The sequence below is a fragment of the Mytilus trossulus genome, unplaced genomic scaffold (genome assembly GCF_036588685.1).
Source record: "Mytilus trossulus isolate FHL-02 unplaced genomic scaffold, PNRI_Mtr1.1.1.hap1 h1tg000103l__unscaffolded, whole genome shotgun sequence".
Taxonomy (NCBI): Eukaryota; Metazoa; Mollusca; class Bivalvia; order Mytilida; family Mytilidae; genus Mytilus; species Mytilus trossulus.
Genome location: NW_026963296.1, coordinates 3,250,201 through 3,269,662, shown reverse-complemented (window position 1 = coordinate 3,269,662; position 19,462 = coordinate 3,250,201). Strand labels below are relative to the sequence as shown.

The 19,462-nt window shown below is 34.0% G+C and overlaps 1 long non-coding RNA gene across 1 annotated transcript; it reads left to right on the top strand.

Moving 5' to 3' along the window:
• Positions 1 to 5,298: 5,298 nt before the first annotated feature.
• On the top strand, positions 5,299 to 18,910 carry LOC134699949 (uncharacterized). The gene is made up of 3 exons (XR_010103703.1): positions 5,299 to 5,384; positions 16,355 to 16,416; positions 18,862 to 18,910. It is a non-coding gene; the product is annotated as an uncharacterized LOC134699949 (long non-coding RNA).
• The last annotated feature ends 552 nt before the right edge of the window (positions 18,911 to 19,462 follow it).

The following is a 19,462-nucleotide window of genomic DNA, read 5'->3' as shown; positions in this document are numbered from 1 at the left end:
TGCTGGCCTGTGAATTCCAAACTTTTTCTTAATTCTGCTAGCAACATACAATTGAGTAGTGGTATGTGAATATCAAGGTTGTCCCTGATTCTGCTAGCAACAGACAATTGAGTAGTGGTATGTGAATATCAAGGTTGTCCTGTAGATTCGATTTTTTTCCTTGATTGTGCTAACACCTGAATATATTAAGAGGCGTTCTGTGAATTCCATAAAGAGGGACAAAAGATACCAGAGGGACAGTCAAACTCATAAATCAAAAATAAACTGACAATGCCATGGCTAAAAATGAAAAAGACAAACAGACAAGCAATAGTACACATGACACAACATAGAAAACTAAAGCATAAGCAACACCAACCCCACCAAAAACTAGGGGTGATCTCAGGTGCTCTGGAAGGGTGAGCAGATCCTGCTCCACATGTGGCACTGGTCGTGTTGCTTATGTAATAACAAATCTGGTAAATAGTCTAATTTGGTAGGTCACATTCATGAAAGGGAAGGGGATATTAGTTACGACGTAAGGAACATATCCGATACTATTGTGAAACTGTTATTCCATAACCGTCAACCAACTTGTAATGGCATTCGTAAAATTTACGAAGGGATGATTTCAACTTCACCATTTGGAACTCTTGGTTTAATAGCTGCCTTGTGAGCAGCAACCCTCTATCAAGAAAATCATGATAGGAAATGCAAGTAGAGCATATCGTATCAATTGGGAAATATATACCCATTATGCAGGTGCTGCTGGAATGTTGCTACTTAGAAATGGAAAGTTCACAATCGGAATAGTTATCAAAGGTACCAGGACTATAATTTAGTACGCCAGACACACATTTAGTCTTCATAAGACTCATCAGTGACGCTCATATCAAAATATTTTTGAAGCCAAAAAGAGGTACAAAGTTGAACAGCATTGAGGATCCAAAATTCCAAAAAAGTTGTGCCAAATACGGCTAAGGTAATCCTTGCCTTGGATAAGAAAATCCTTAGTTTTTCAAAAAAAAGTTAAGTTTTGTAAACAGGAAATCTATAAAAATGACCACGTTAATGATATTCATGTCAACACTTCGTACTGGGCTGGTGATACCCTCGGAGACGAAACGTCCACCAGCAGTGGCATCGACCCAATGATGTAAATAGTTATCAAAGGTACCAGGATTATAATTAAGTACGAGACGCTCGTTTCGTCTTCATAAGACTCATCAGTGACGCTCATATCAAATACAAAGTTGAAGAGCATTGAGGATCCAAAATTCCAAAAAAGTTGTGCCAAATACGGCTAAGGTAATCTTTGCCTGGAATAAGAAAATCCTTAGTTTTTCGAAAAAGTTTTGTAAACAGAAAATTTATAAAAATGACCACATTATTGATATACTGGGCTGGTGATACCCTCGGGGACGAAATGTCCAAAGCTGAAATCATATCTTTTGTTGTAAAGTTTTGTTTTTCAACCGACCCTCATTGTCAATTTCTAGATGTTAGTCAAGATATGAGCCCGACTTAACTGTATCTGTAGTATCCTTTATCTCTAGTTCGATGGGATAGATGCGTTCCAAATAGTCACCAAATTTTGAATTCTTTAGTGAAAGAACATCATCTATATAGCGGAAAGTAGAGTTAAAGGATATCGCTAACTTCTTGTCTTTCTTCCTAAGAAGTTCCTGTATGAAGTAAGCCTCATACTTATAAAGAAAAAAGTCGACAAGAAGAGGGTCACAATTTGTTTCCACTGGAATGCCGACAGTTGAAAAACATGTCCTCCGAACGTAACAAATATGTTGTCAATCAAGAAATCAAGCATCTTGATAATGTCAGTTTCAGAGAATTTTTTGTTTGAATCAGAGTGATCCTTTACAAAGTAGGATTTATCCCTCTTTAATACAAGATACTTGTATCTACCTACGTTGGCCATTCTTAAGTTACACCAAAAAGGTTATCTTGATATAAAATTTAAAGGTGTCCAGTAAAACCCGAAGTAACGTCCTCCGTGATTCTGCTCAACTAATATCAGCACAATTGATAATCGATAATTGTAAAACGAGGAACACTTGCAGTAATTAATTACATGACGTTTTCCCCCTTTCGAATGATGTGTTTGAGCTTTTGGTTTTGCCATTTGATAAGGAAATATCTGTTTTACATTTTCGGCGATAATTTTTTTATAAAAAGTACAAAGATTATTAATGTTATATATTTCATCAAAAATGTTGCATTGGTTACACAGGATTATACAGCGTCACCATTTGGTTTAGATTTTTTTTCGAATCGCCTTAAAACATAATGTTGGGAAAGTTTAAATAGAGATGTTAAACCAACTCAAAAATGCAATACAGGAAAATATTCGTGACAACCACGCTCAAATCAAACAAAACAAACTATGTGCAGATCAATTAGAAACATGAAGTATCATCCTTAAACAAGCCAGAAAGAGTTCAATTCATCACTTTATTCTGTTTTTTGTCGACTTCGCTAAAACCTCTGACAACTTAGATAGAGGTGTGTTGTGGCAGTTGATGAGACACTATGGCATTAATTTGTTACAATCATCTGAAACACCTCTACAGGAATGCAGAGTAAGATCATTCACGGAGGCGAACAAATAGAGGCATTTGATATTACAACTGGGTAAATATAAAAAAAAAGAAGTTGTAGTATGATTGCCAAGAGATAACTGTCCACAAGAGACCAAAATGATACAGACATTAACAACTATAGGTCACCGTATGGCCTTCAACAATCACAAGACTGTCTTTTTTCACTTATGCTATTCCTCCTGTCAGTTGACTGGATCATGAAGCATGCCACAGACGACAGAATAAACGGTATTCAATGGACTATGTTCACCCAGCTGAATGACCTAAACTTTGCAGATGACGTTGTGTTGCTGTCCCAAAACCACCACCGAATGCAGGACAAACTAGCAGGATGAAAAGAGAGCATCAGAAACAGGCCTTTCCATAAATCACAACAAAATCAATGTTTTAAAGTCAAATACAAGGTCCCTATATAGCAAGTCTGATGGTTAACACCAAATCTCAAGAAAAAGTGGATTCTTTTACATACATTGGAAGCGTAGTGGATAATTTTGGCGGCTCAGATCTATAAAGATGAAAAAAAATCAGAATTGGCAAATCTAGAACTGCATTAAATATGATGGGATCAATTTGATTTGGAAAGCACGAAACATCACTCACGAGACCAAAATACGCGTTATAATTCCAATGTGAAAACCATACTCTTATTATTGAGCTGAGACTTGGAAAACAACAAAAAGTCTGTTTCAAAACTCCAAGTCTTCATCAACAACAGTCCCAGGTTCATGCTTAACATCAGATGGTCTGAGATGATTTCAAACAAAGATCTATGAGTAAAAAAGATCAACCAATATCCAGTTGATGAAGAGAAAAAAAGAGAAAATGGCGATGGAAAGGACACACACTTAGGAAGTCAAACAACATTACAAGGCAATATATGATTTAGCAGGTAAGGGAGCCTTAAAATAGACAATATATTAATCTTTCGACTTTCAAATGAATTACAAAAAAGAAAAATATTGAATTTTAAAGTTAGAAAGAACATCCTGTCGATGCAAAATAGATGCTTAATCTTGTTTTTGCTATTGGAATTCCTAAAAAAAAAATCTATATCTTGACACACTATGTGTTGAACACAATTAGTAAGTTCTTATGTTCATGATATTCAAGAAATAAACAATTTTTATTGTTATGAGTAACAATGCCTAGTGTTTTCGGCATGTAGACACAGGGGTTTCCAGAAACCCGCTATCCACACCTTGAGGTCAAAATCCATTGTTATTTGTAGCGATAGATCTATTCAGTTTACACTTGTTTCAGACATATAGGAACTCAGTCGAAGTATAACAATAGAACTGGGGTTTAAAACGAAGATAAATATATTTGAATGTCCATCTAACAACGAAGAATAACATAGAACTGGGGTTTAAAACGCAGATAAATATATTTGAATGTCCATCTAACAACGAAGTAGACATAACTTCCTTATTCTTTTAATATGCACAGGTATCATTGATTATACGACATTTGAATGATCCAGTTTCCGCATGCCAAACCCTGCACTAAAAACATAAAACTTTCGACACACACTATTTTTTTTAGAAGAATAGTTTAGTTATCAAAATTTAAAAAAAGGTACTCAACATTAAAATGGCATAGTATACTTATAGAAAAGATTTCGTTTATAGAAAATCACCACTTAGAGTGATCTTTTAGTAGAAGGCGACTTCCGGAGTGCTTTGAACTCACCGACAGGACATTTATCTTATCCTCCGTCTCGTTTCCCCACAAATCCGTTATTTTACTATAATTCATGGTAAATTCTCCATTTAATGTTGTTTTAGTAAATTTGTTGAAATATTACAAAGAGAAAAAATATATGAAAATAATTGAAATGAAAAGAAAATGGATTTTTGAAAAAAAGGAGCAGGACAAAAAAAACTTGTCCTGTCTCCAAGTACATTTAGACTCATATAAGTAAAAGTCCACATAAGAATCAAACAAAATGTGATTCATTGACGAACACCTGCACATTTATATTTCTTGTATTTTATTCAGAATGAAAAGTTTTAATTTTATTCGTGGTCATGAGATACATGAGTAATCAGTGGTGTAGCAACTAAGCAGACGAGCGTTTTCTTTGAATCTAACCTATATAATAAAAGGCTAATATAAACGCTTGTTTTGTATCTAACCAATCCTGCACAAGACTTATACGACCGCTTGTTATATATAATAAAGAATATGACTAAAATGTGCAGAAGACATGGCAACAAAAAAGAAAAGAATAAAGTAAAGTAGGGCAAACAAAAAGAAGAGAGAATAATTGGTTGCTATAAAACATAGAGCATAAATAGAAAACAAATAAAGGACCCTATACAGATCCTCATTAACAATAAGGTTTTAAATTAGTTTTTTAAATTTCTTTGTTCCGCTCATCACCATGCCATCAATATTTACTTAAGACTCCAACATTTTACCTTGCAATAAGTGAATAAACAGATAAAGGGTACTGCATGCAGCTTACTTCATTCTAACAACAGCTACCTTTGCAATTTAAATATGAAAAACATGACTCAAACGTTTGCATTATTTCATAAAGATTCGCATTATAAGTAAATGCTAACATATGAAAAATCACAAACTAGTTTGCATTATGTACAAAAGCCTTTTAAAAGTTGATCTTTGGTATCGGTTCAATAAACATATATATGTTATATTGCATTGATGGGTCTTGTATTACCGTACTAGATACCCGTATGTAGAAATGAAGTGTCGACAATCGGCAATGTTTATAAAGGAATCGAAAATGGAAATTCTCTTTAACCAACAGGACTACTTTTAAAGGTAATTTTAGTAAGCTCTGTTGAATATTTATTTGAAATATCAATATGATATGAAGTTGATTTCCATTTGTTTGATGTTTTTAGCTTTTGATTTTGCCTTTTGATAAGGGACTCTCCGATTTAAAATTTTCTTTGAGTTCGGCAGTTTGGTTACTTCTTTTTCATTATTCAGACAGAACTTTAGGTAAAGTTATTTTCTATAATTGTGTTTAACATTAAATGACCTTTATGAGTAAAATACAATTGTAGATTTTTGTGAACATGGGCGTATCAGGGATATATCTTATTTTGAAACATGTGTTTTAAGTTTTAAGTGTTTTTTTTAATATTGAGCGCCTGCTTCAAATAATTTACACCTCTATTTCCTCCTCCCTCTATGAAAGCCTCCATCTGCTACTGCATGGTGCTAAATACCATATGTTACAAGTATGTATACCCTTTGAGCACCTCATTCTGGAATATGAGAAGACAACTATTCAAGTTATTATTTTACTAAGTTATTTAAATCATAGTATATCAAATAGAAAAGTCTTACTGGTATTTCAATCGTCTTTGTGTATCGCGCAATGAATGATTTGAAATAACTATCGGTGCTATTTCAATGGGTTGCTAACACTGAAAGGTTAATCTATTTAAAGGTCCAACTAAATAAGAATACATACTTCTTTATTCATTGCACACGCAATTTGAATGATCCAGTAAAGTGACCTAGACAAAAAAGTCCCAAATGAAACCTACCGAATTAGACTTATTACCGGATTTGTACTAACATGAGGTAGCAATAAACAGTTAGGAAAACATACCAAAATTTGCCCTTATAAATTTTACCAACCCTTTTTCATTGATATCTTGCAATATCTAGCTTACTGTTTTTGTCATATATGGGCATATGTATGTAATCAGAATCTTCCATAGATTTTATATCTAGTATATAAAATGGTAAAATATAATTTCATTTTGGTGTATCCATGGCAACAATCTGCATTTATTTGTTATAAAATATTGCAAAAAGGGGGGAAAGATGTCAAAAGTTTCCACAAAATTTGGCTAAAAGTAGAATTTCAATCGTTTGAAGAAATACCTTTTCTGAAACTGTGTACATATATCTTTCAGCAAATCCAATGAAAATCATATGTCTTTCATCTCATTGTTTTGTAAAATTGCGCCAAAAACTTCGTGTATAAATAGAGTGTTTGTAAACAGTACATTAATTTCTGGACCGATGGCCGGTCTAGCTATGAAAATACGGATGGTCAAACAGAAAACAGCCCATAAAACATGTAAAAAATAATCTTGATGCTCTTATAAACCATCTTTGAAGGCTAAATTAGCACTAATCTGTCTAAAAAATAATTTTATTACACAATAACTTTCCTATTTGAAAAATCCACAGGGGCCATAATGCGAAACTAAACTCCTAACTGTGTATTGCTACCATGGCTACACGACGGGTGCCAAATGTGGAGCAGGATCTGTTTACCCTTCCGGAGCACCTGATATAAACCTCAGTTTTTATGGGGTTGCTCAGTGTTAAGTTTTCTATGTTGTTTTTATGTACTATTATTTGTCTGTTGGTCTTTTCATTTTTAGCCATGGCGTTGTCAGTTTGTTTTTGGCTTATGAGTTTGAATGTCCCTCTGGTATCTTTCGCCTCTCTTTTATTGATTTATTTCCTCTGGATGACAACACCTACACTAAAACAACAATTAAAACTTTCGGCACAAATCATTCGTCTTTTTCTGAGGTATAATAGTTAAACATTGTTCATTAAAAAAAATATTTAAAAAAGTAAACAACATTGACATGACATAAAATGCTTAGTTAAGAGAAAATCAGCATCTATCTAGAGTACTATTTTTAGTAGCAGGCACCTTCCAGAGTGTCATTGAACTTATATACAGGACATTTTTTTTTTGATTGATTGATTTTTTTGTAACAAGAATGTGTCCCATGTACACGGATGCCCCAATCGCACTATCATTTTCCATGTTCAATGGACCGTGAAATTGGGTAGAAAATCTAATTTGGAATTAAAATTAGAAAGATCATATCATAAGCAACAAGTGTACTCAGTTTCAAGTTGATTGGACTTCAGCTTCATCAAAAACTACCTTGACCAAAAACTTTAACCTGAAACTCGCACTTTCATTTTCTATGTTCAGTGGACCATGAAATTGGGGTCAAATGTCTAATTTGGCTTTAAAATTAGAAAGATTATATCATAAGCAACAAGTGTACTATGTTTCAAATTGATTGGACTTCAGCTTCATCAAAAACTACCTCGACCAAAAACTTTAACCTGGAGCGGGACGAACGAACGGGCGAACGAACGGACGGACGAACGGAGGCACAGACCAGAAAACATAATGCCCCTCTACTATCGTAGGTGGGGCATAATAAAGCCAACAGTACAAGGTTTTCTGGGAAGGAATCTTAACATCAGTTTCACCTCAGTAAAGGAACAGGCATATAAATCTTTAGTCAGACCATCACTAGAATATGCCTGTTCAGTCTGGGACCCTTACTTTACTGAGGATATTAACAAAATAGAAAAAGTTCAGAGAAGGGCTGCTAGATATGTCACTAACCGAAACAGAAACACCTCAAGCGTTAGTGACATGATAGAACATCTAACATGGGGAGAACTACCACACAGAAGAACAGAAAACAGTTTTTGCCGCAATATGTATCACATAATCAAAAACCCCATGAGGAGGCTCCTTTTATAAGGTGTATTTGTACATGCTTTTTTGTTCCGACGTTGGAAAGTTCCGGGCGGAAAGAAGTAACTTGTCGAAAAGTCAAACGGAACTTATTAAGGTAGCACAATACAAAGATTTTTCATCCCCAATCAGACACCTTTAAACTGATGTAATTCCTCTCATCCTTTTTTAAATTTGATAAATGAGGTACCAAAAGAAAGAAGAAGGATATATCTTTCAAATTATGATAACATAATTATTACATAGTATCCCAAAATATTTTATCGAATCTTGTACAACACAGTTTGACCTCAAAAACTGTGTCTCAGATTTTTCCTATTGTATTTCATTCTCTCATGAATCTTCAATGAAGTTTGCAACATCAATTTACAAGAGATCACTAAATTTAATTTGGTATAAAATTTGTTCTATTGATGTTTTTGGAAATCTGAGACAAAGTTTTGGAAGTCAAGCTGTGTTGTACAAGAATCTATAAAATGTTTTGTGATGCTATGAATAACAAAGAAGCTAATTTCATTCAAGTGTGGAAATCACAATATAGCAACTGATTACATAACAATTAATTATGTAATAATTATATTTCATAATGAAATTGTCACAATTTGAAAGATTAATCTTTCTTCTTTCTTTTGGTACCTCATTTATAAAATTTAAAGAAGGATGAAATGAAATACATCAGTTTAAAGTTGTCTGATTGGGAGTGAAAACATCTTTGTAGTTTGATACATTAACTAGTCACAAAGTTCCTCTTTGTTAGGGTTAGGGTTAGGGTTCGGGTTTACTATTCAACTAGCTACATTGTTCCGGGACTTTTCAACTAGCTATTTTTTTCCGGAACTTTTCGACTTTTTTCCATCGGAACGAAATAACTGATCATAACTAGTTGAAAAGTTCCGCCGGAACAAAGTAACTGACGGAACATTACATATTTAGAGCGGATTTTTTTTACATTTTTAAAATCATATAAATCGTGAGAACAATGAGAAACTGTTTTGACGATCGTGTAGCGTACGCCCTCTACGTACCCCTGGATCAACCAGTACGACTGCAACCTGTCTTACTTTAAAAAAAACCTATCAGAAAAAATTCCGGAAACAAGTCCTGTAACGAGTTGTATATTATGCATAGTACAATAGTTTCCCGCCGCCTGTCAAAGTATGTTTCACAGGCACTTGTTTCTATCCATTGGAAGAACCACTAAATATACGTTGATAGTGGTTCTTCCAATGGATAGAAACAAGTGCCTGTGGTATGTTTCCGGTAACGATTGGATAGAAAATGGTAAGAATAGACGGTTTTGTCAAACATACTCGAAGATATATCCAATATTTTGTGAATACACAAAGAAGTATGTTAAAATAAGACGTGCAAGTTGAAATGCTCCCAGCTGGTGCAGTAGTGGTCCTAGTTCCAAACAACAGTAAAATATACACATGTAATACTAAATAGTCATAGTTTACAAGCAGTGGCGGATCCACTGACTGCCTAAGAGGGGGCCGGCTACCACTCATGCTCCAGTGATTCCCTAAATAACCAAGTTTTTCCCACAAAAAAAGGGGGGAGGGGGGGACCCCATGCCCCCCCCCCCCACACACCAATGGCACTGGCTACACTTGAAACCAGTATCAGTGACATACCTTGTGTTACTGCCTGCAAAAGAATAGCTACAAAGATTTCAGAATTAATAAAACTATTTATTATCTTTTAAATTTTGTCTGTTACACTAAGAAAGGTAGCATTTCTTTCATTCATTTAAAATTACTTATTTGTTTACTTTTTTTCATGATAAAGGCCGATCGTTAACAAAAGGAAAATGACTCCTGAGCGTTGGTACTAGTATATTTTATATGGTCTTTCTGGTTGTTGTAATACTAGATTTTCATCTGTGCAGTATGACTTCCTTTACTTCCATCTAATTCAAGTTGTATCGCCTCCTTGTGGTTTTGACAGTGGAAGGATAAACGCACCCAAATTGTAGTGGTTATTTACAGTACCTCAAAATGCACCTTGCTACATTTTTGATAATTTACTAAAGTGTTATAATTTGAGGTCACCGTACAGCATTCAACAATGAGCAAAAACCCATACCGTACAGTTTAGTAGTAAATACAGTAGTTTTGAATATTTGATAAAAAAATCAATATCGCGCAACTTTAATGCACACCCTTTATCGCATAGCCTTTATCACACCCCTACTTTTCATATTTTTGGCACACTATATATGCAACTATAAAAATTACAAAACACACAAAAAAATACAATAATAAACAAAATATTTTTAAAACAACAGCACGCAAATTGTAAGGTAACCCAGGTGCTTTGGATAAGTAATTGAGCAGTCCTTTTAAGGCCAAAGACAAAAGTAGAACTGAAGGTAACCCAGTGCTATGGATAAAAAAACAGTTCATATAATATATTACTCCTGTTGAAATATATGATAAAGCGTATAAAACATGGCAAAATCTGTATCACATGCCCTCGACCAATAGCATCCCTCAGGCTTAAAGGCCCTTGGGCTGATATTGGTGTCTCGGGATGATACGACATATGATACAGATTTTGCCATGTATTATTCTCTATAATATGTATGCGATATTGTATCATTGAATTGTTTATGAATGAAAATGTTCAAGTTGTATATTAATCTGGGGTTCAAATTTACTTTAAGCAATGGAAGGTCCAGGACCTTTGACCAAAGATACTTAAAGGTCCTCCATTATTCATAGAAAGGTCCATTTTTATTTAAAATTCAATTTATAAAACACCCATCATATCTTACTACATTTACTTCATTTTTGGAAAGTTTGCTATAGCTTGCTATAGCAATAAATTTCTTAAGGCATTGGCCTCTAACCGGAAGTGAGACAGACTATCTTACTTTGGGAAGTGAGTCCTACTTCTAGATAATGTTTAGTTTAAACATATTTATTTATAGTGGATTGGGAAACAAGTTTTGCAACTTATATTAATCCCTTTCCACTTTGCGGGTGCGAGTGCTGCCTTGTAGCGGCATTAGCCTACTCTTTTTCGAAATCTACAAGGGTGTCTTTAACGTGCAAGAGATATGGCTCTCTCTTAACACGGGTCAGCCATTTATCGTCCACTTCCGACGGACTATCATCGTTTCCTCAAGACCATACTCGCAAATGGTGTCAAGGGAGAGCCGAAAATTGGGTTCCTGAAATTTTCATCCCAGACGGGAATCGAACCAGGAACCTTTGTGCTAGTAGTCCGATGCACTAACCACTACACCACGGCTCTCAAATAGATAATGTAGTACTGGTGTTAGAAAAACTAATAATAGAAAGATGCTTTTGAAATTTTGAGCTGTTCTATTTTGATAGCATACAGCTTGAATTAAAATGTACTGAATTTGCATCGATTAATCAAATAATTCAAGTTCGTTTTGAAAATGGCAATCACAAATACTACTACGTGGATTCTGCGCTATGCGGAAAGTAAAATCAATACACACACATGACAGCAGTTTCTACGTTATGCTTTTATCTGTATTCTCCAGACATGCGTCAGGGCCCATATGCATAAAGCTACTTAAGTTAAGATTTTCCTTAGTAAACACTGAAGTTAAGGAAACTCCGCCCTTTTTTATCTGAGTGGTGTGCATAAAAAATCTTAAACTAAGTATTTCCTAAGTAATATCTTAGTTGTTTTAAGTCACGCCCACAAAACTTAAGTGGTATGCATAAAACTCCTTATACTAAGGAAACGCATAAGATAACACTTAAGTCTAAGGTACCTATAGAGCTACCTTAAATTTTCAAAAATAGTTATAAATCAGTTGAAAGTTTGCGTTTTTTGTAGAACATTAATGTGTAACCTACAATTTGATTGATTAATATATATATCAGTAATAATAACATTAATGGTACCAATTTTTCTGCACCAGATGCGCATTTCGACAAAACATATCTCTTCAGTGATGCTCGTGGCCAAAATATTTGAAATCCAAAGCTTATATAAATGATGAAGAGCTAATTAAATACTAATTATTCATTTATCTATTGCTAAATAATAAGTAAGTATTAAAGATTATCGTTATTTTCTTCAAATCACGTATAATCAAGAGATAACAGTGGGTAGTTATATATACTCTGCACATTTTTTTTTAAGATAGTTAAAATACACCGCACGGTATCAATTGTAACCGTTAGTTAAAACTGAATTAAGGAATGAAGAGAGAGCATGCAAAACCACATTTTATATATATGTGTGTGGGGGTTCTTTTATATGGGGGTGGGGGGGATGAGGTGGTCGGTGCGTCATTTGAATTTTCAATTCAGTTTTATTCTAAAGACGTAGGGCATACCCTTAAAAAAAAATCACTTACAGGGAGAATATATTTCATGTAATAATTTGTTTTAGTAAAGATTGTAGGACTTTTGAAAATTATCCTAGTTTGTATATGGATTTCTGGAAAAAAAATCTACCCTCCCCCTTTTTTGTTGTGGAAGGGAAGCAATCACAATGTTAATTTCACATCAAAATAGATTTTTTTTACCATAAGCAAATGTAAGCAAGGAAGATGGAAAGGGAGATGGCAGCACATAATAAGCTGAAAGATAAGTGAACATTTTATTGAAAAAAGTGTTTTGTAAAATTATTTGTTATCACAGTCATGCTTGCAATGCTACACTCAGTCTTGTGCTACGCCACTGAAACCGTGATCATGTTTTGTTAGAGTTTAAAAATTTTTGTTGTAAAGATAATTAAATCCTTTCTAACACAAATGATGCAAACCGCTAAGCGCGCACATGTTTTGATCGTTTCATTCAAATGATGCAAACCGCTAAGCGCGCACATGTTTTGATCGTTTCATTCAAATGATGCAAACCGCTAAGCGCGCACATGTTTTGATTGTTTCATTCAAATGATGCAAACCGCTAAGCGCGCACATGTTTTGATCGTTTCATTCAAACATACGTTTGCAAATTTTTAAAGTTTCCATAAACTTTGACAAACTATAAAAAACGCTAAAAATGCGTCTGCAGTTTGTCGTTTGTTAGTAAAAACGCTGTATTTGTTTCTATCTTCAACTTGATAAAACAAAGTATAAATTGTTTCTACCTTTGTAAACAAGTATGTTACCAACAACATGTGCTTGCTTTATTGAAAGTTCAAACAGGGACATTAAAGACTTATTAAACATGTTAAACGATGTATTTGTTTCTACTTATGTAGCGTTTAGAAAATGTTTTGGTTAGATAGAAATGCGACCTAAGTAGAGGAAAGTTTTGGATTACCGAAATATTTTTTTTCAAGCTCATCTGTCAAAACATCAAACATAAAAAGCGTTGTCTTATTAGCGCCAATTGTTCATCATTACACTTATAACTATGTTACGTTTTATTTCATTGTTTTACATACCTTTATCAAATAAACCCCAGCTCTTTAAAATAAAAGCATGCATTGATCAATAAATTTAAATAATCACAACAAACTTTTACACGGGTGAGTACATGTGATGAGCTAATATATATCATACGGTAATTAGAGAAAGGTTCCGATTTAAGTATTGTGAAAACTTAAGTAAGTTTATGCATACCATTTAAAAATTTGACTTAACTAAGGAAATTCTTAGTGAAATCTAAGTTTAAGGAATACTTAAGTTAAGATGTTTTATGCATACGGCCCCAGATCCATACATGTATATATGTGCCTCCAAAAGTGAGTACTATATTCCTAGTTTTTGTATATGGATGTCTCATGTTACAAAGTTTCTGTCACATGTCCAATGTCTTTGACCTCATTTTCATGGTTCAGTGACTACTAAAAAAAAAGATTTTTTTGTAATGTTAAATTCTCTCTTATTATAAGTAATAGGATAACTATATTTGGTATGTGTGTACCTTGCAAGGTCCTCATGCCCGTCAGGCAGTTTTCACTTGACCTCAAACTCATTTCTTGGATCAGTGAACAAGGTTAAGTTTTGGTGGTCAAGTCCATATCTCAGATACTATAAGCAATAGGTCTAGTATATTCAGTGTATGGAAGCACTGTAATGTGTACATGTCCAACTGGCAGGTGTCATCTGACCTTGACCGCATTTTCATGGTTCATTGGTCAATGTTTAGTTTTCTTGGTTAATGTTAAGTTTAGGTGACAGTTGTAATAAAGCTTTATATTTAGGACTATCAATATAATATCAATGGTTAGTAAAGAAGGCGAGACATATCAGCGTGTGCACTCTTGTTAAGGTTTCCTACCTTTCTCTGGTTGAAGAGAAAATTAATATGAATGAATGGACATTTTACGACGCTGACTACGATTTTTACAAATGTTAAATGAATACGTAGAAGTCAGAGAGTATCGAATGTATCATGGTATATCATCTCATGTCAGCCCACAACAAACTGGACCTTTTCCATATTTGGCATTAGAAAATTAGAAAATCAGACTTTAACAAAATTTGTAATTATACTTTTTGCTATTAAGACTCCTAAACAAATGTTTGGCTCAGTTCTTAAATTATTTTTCTTCTTGTGGTCTATTTAGGTGTATTTTGAGGGGCCAACAGAAGGGATGAATTTACTATAGAACCCTATGTGATTTTTTTTTTAAATTTTCAAATGACTATAACTTGAAAACAGTAAGTGACAGACACACATGGTTTTTAGTAATGATCGCACGACCATAAAACAAATCAAATTTAATTTAGGTTGAGTCCATGGGGTCACCCCACCCAACCCCTCATGTTTGAGAACTTAAAAACAGTCAAGATCACCACCTCTAAACCATATATATTCTTATACGTTAAAATAAAACAAATCAAATGAAATAAAAGGCGAGTCCCCTAGGGTCACTCCCAACCCCTTTTTGTTTGAGAACTTGTTAACAGTTGAGATCCCCACCCATAAACCATATATATTTTTGTATGGGACAATGAAATAAATCAAATGAAATATAGAGGAACTCCAGAGGGGTCAGTCACCCCAACCCTTTCTTTTTGAAAACTTGTAAACATTCAAGATCCCTACCCCTAAACCATATATATTTTTGTATGTGGCAACAAAACAAATCAAATGAAATAAAGTGGGAGTCAGGTCAACTTTACCCCTCATGTTTGAGAACTCGTAAACGGTCGAGATCCCCACCCCTAAACCATGTATATTTTTGTATGGGGCAACAAAACAAATCAAATGCAATAAAGTGGGAGTCCCTTTGGGTCAGCCCCACCCCACTTGTTTGAGAACTTGGAAATGGTCAAGATCCCCTACCCTTAACCATAAATATTCTTGTACTGGACAATAAAACAAATCATATGAAATAGAAGGCGAGTCCCCAGGTGTCACTCACACCCCCTTGTTGTTTGAGAACTCGTTAACTGTTGAGATCCCAACCTATAAACCATATATATTTTTGTATGGGGCAACAAAACAAATCAAATGAAATAAAGTGGGAGTCTCTTTGGGTCAGCCCCACCCCACTTGTTTGAGAACTTGGAAATGGTCAAGATCCCCTACCCGTAACCATATATATTCTTGTACTGGACAATAAAACAAATCATATGAAATAGAAGGCAAGTCCCCAGGTGTCACTCACACCCCCTTGTTGTTGGAGAACTCGTAAACTGTTGAGATCCCCACCCATAAACCATATATATTTTTGTATGGGACAATAAAATAAATCAAATGAAATATAGAAGAAGTCCACAGGGGTGACCCCACCCCCCTTCTTTTTGAAAACTTGTAAACGGTTGTGATCCCCTACCCTTAACCATATATATTCTTGTATTGGATAATTAAACAAATCAGATGAAATAAAAGGCTAGTCCCCTAGGGTCACTCTTATCCCTATCTCCTGCCTGTTTAAGAACTTGTAAACTGTCAAGATCCCCACCCCTGAATCATGAATATTGCTGTACATGATATCAAGAAGATTTGAATGACATACAGGTGTAATACCTAGACGTCACTTGTGCATATATCACTTTACTAGACCAGACCAATTTGTATTGGACGTTGCTCAACAGGCTCAATGTCAGGCGACCGTGGGAATGACTTATTTTGAGTGCTTTGTTTGGGTGACTTCGTAGCAGCATCCTGTTACAATTATTTCTTGTTTACAGTTGGGTTTTTTTATAAGTAGGAAAAAAAGTTAACCACGCAATTTACACGACAAGTTACTTGTCACAAGCTAAAAAAGTATATATATATATATATATACATGTTCAGAAAGGGTTCAACCGATATTTATCTGAAACTGTAATTGAGCTATTTTATATTTTCAGTTTAAAGATCTACTGTCCATTTATATTTGATTCAAGTCCAGTCGATTTATAATTTAGTAAAGGTAAGTGATTATTATAGTCAAATTGTTTTGGAACGTTTGGTTATTTATTTGATAAAATGAAATTCAGAACTAAATTTCAATTATAAATGTTAACATTCTTAAAGGGGAGATAATTCTAAGGAGTATATTACACCAGCACTTATTTCTGTTCTTTTTTGTCCGCACCATATCTAAACATGATTTGAAATTAGTCGAGCTACTCTTCCAATCTTTCCATGAGTAATTAATTGCTTTAGGGAGTCCAAACTTAACAAACCATTGCAATCATTACAAAGAAGTCACTTGTGGTGTATGAATTGAAGATTGGATGTTAATGTCAATGAGACAGCAACCATTCAATGAAAGAGGTCAACATTGTATTCAACCAATGAAAACTTTGTTCTTACAGGGATGATTCCACTAGACAGTTTAGGGCCGCTTAGCAGTCCTTAAATCGGCCAGCGTCCCCTAAAATGTTTGTGAATATAAATTCCCAATTCAGGAAAATAAAATAAAAGTCGGTATTTTCGGAAAAACTATAATTTTTCATAGTTTGTCGTCAAAATGTAGTAAAAACCGGATAAGAATGCTGACAACAATCACATTTTATTAACAATGATTTAAGAATGTCAACATGTCGTTAAACAATTTTAGCAGCCAGTTTCAATTGATTACAATATTATGGGAGTATTTGATCTCGTAAAAGTAGATCGCCCAGCAGAGCTGGTTATGTAATTTGATGAAAGCTTTTTTTGTAAAAGAAATTATTTTATATTTTACTCTATTTCATCAAAAGACAAAAGTTTGAGCGTTTTTGAAAATAATGTTGATGATAGACCATTCATGAAATGCCCCCTCCCCCTACCCCCCAAAATATACTATGTCATCATTATGGAACTGTTTCAAAAGATATGAAAATGATCCAAATAATTTTAAAGTTCACTGGTTCAATTGCTTTAAATATCTTATCAATTAAGTATATAAACTTTTGTAATTGATTTTCTGAATTCAACAATTGGCCAGTTCAATTTGAAATCCATTTGAATCAAGGTAAGATAATAAAGATGATCTGTTGAAAAAATACCCAATGGATGACTTTTTCAGTGGTTAATATCTCATATAATTTTTCTTTGTACTTATGGTCGCCTGTTACCCCACTTCCACGTTGAGCAAGAGCATATTTCTGTTTCCTAACCAGTTCATTTTAGGGTCCTCTTCGTTTTCCGTGTTTCAACTATTTCGATTTCTTTGAAAATTACAGACAATGATTATGATTTAATTACTAAAGTGTTGGGAGTAATGTATGTACATTGTATATTTATCAGATATCTTATAAATTATATGAGATAGCTTATACACTATATAAGATATCTTATAAACTATATAATATATAAACTATATAAGATATCGTATATACTATGTAAGATATCTTATCTTATAATCGATATTAGATATCTTCTATATTATATAAGATAGCCAGTGACAACTCTACAACAGATTTATCCATCTGATCACCAGCAGTGATGGTGATACCTGGCTGTGTACATTATGTATATATACAACTCGTCTAAACATCAACCAAACAATGTTAGATCTGAAAATTAATTTGCTTTTGCAAATTTGTTGTTCTTTCCTCGCCGTGATTCTAACCCATGCTTCTGAGATATCATGACACCAAATCGCCTGCATGGTAGCCGTCCCACTAGACCACACGATTATATAATTTATAAAGTATATAAGATATCTCATAAAGTATATAAGATATCTTAAAAAGTATATAAGATATCTTATAAAGTTTATTCATGTATTACAACTTCCCTGCTCTCAATCCAATAACTTCTTCAATCAGTGTACAGGCGAAATTTAATAAACATTTTCCGTTTTTACAGCAAAATGATATTATTTCGTCTTAGATTGTATGCATAAAAAATTCCCAATAGGGATACAAATTCCCAATTTGATGTTCAAGGGACCCATTTGAAAACACCTGGAATCATCCCTGATTTATTATTGAGCAACACAAGTGCCACATGTGGAGCACCTGAGATAGCCCTCAACTTTTGATGGGTTTCCTGTTGCTCAGTCTTTAATTGTTATGCCCCACCTACGATAGTAGAGGGGCATTATATTTTCTGGTCTGTGCGTCCATATTTCCTTCCGTCCGTCCGTCCGTCCATCCGTTCAGGTTAAAGTTTTTGGTCAAGGTAGTTTTTGATGAAGTTGAACTTGAAACTTAGTATACATGTTCCATGTCATGCATGTGATATGATCTTTCTAATTTAGATGCCAAATTATAGTTTTTATCCCAATTTTTAGGTCCACTAAACACAGAAAAAGATAGTGTGAGTGGGGCATCTGTGTACTATGGACACATTCTTGTTAATTTTGTGTTTTGTGTACTGTTGTTTGTCTTTTTCTTATTTAGCCATGTTTTTAGTTTGAACTTCTACTATTTATATTTATTAGATCCATGTCCAGTCAATGTGATCCTTGTCCAGTCAAGTTGTCATTATAGTCCATGTCATCCATCCAACCAAGTTGTTATTATAGGTAAGTGTACAGTATATGTGAACTATATAGGATCATTTACTATTGAAATTTGTTTCCAATGTAAAATATTCAAACTCTATAAAGGGAGATAATCAACATATAGTTTTTACATTCAAAATACCATACTCCAATGTTTTATAGTAAACAAGACACATGAAATCATTACAGTGTTATTTGCCTTCAAAAATAGATTGGTTGAATTTAAGCATGGAACTTGTGCTAAAGAAAAATAAAGTGAGATAAATGTCAATGAGACAGCAACCCAACAAGTCAAGAATGGAGATGTGTAAAGGTCAATGAAAAGGAGATGTGTACAGGTCAATATATAGGAGACGTGTAGAGGTCAATATATAGGAGACCTGTACAGGTCAATATATAGGAGATGTGTACAGGTCAATATGTAGGAGGTGTGTACAGGTCAATATATAGGAGATGTGTACAGGTCAATATATAAGAGATGTGTACAGGTCAATATATAGGAGATGTGTACCGGTCAATATATAGGAGATGTGTACAG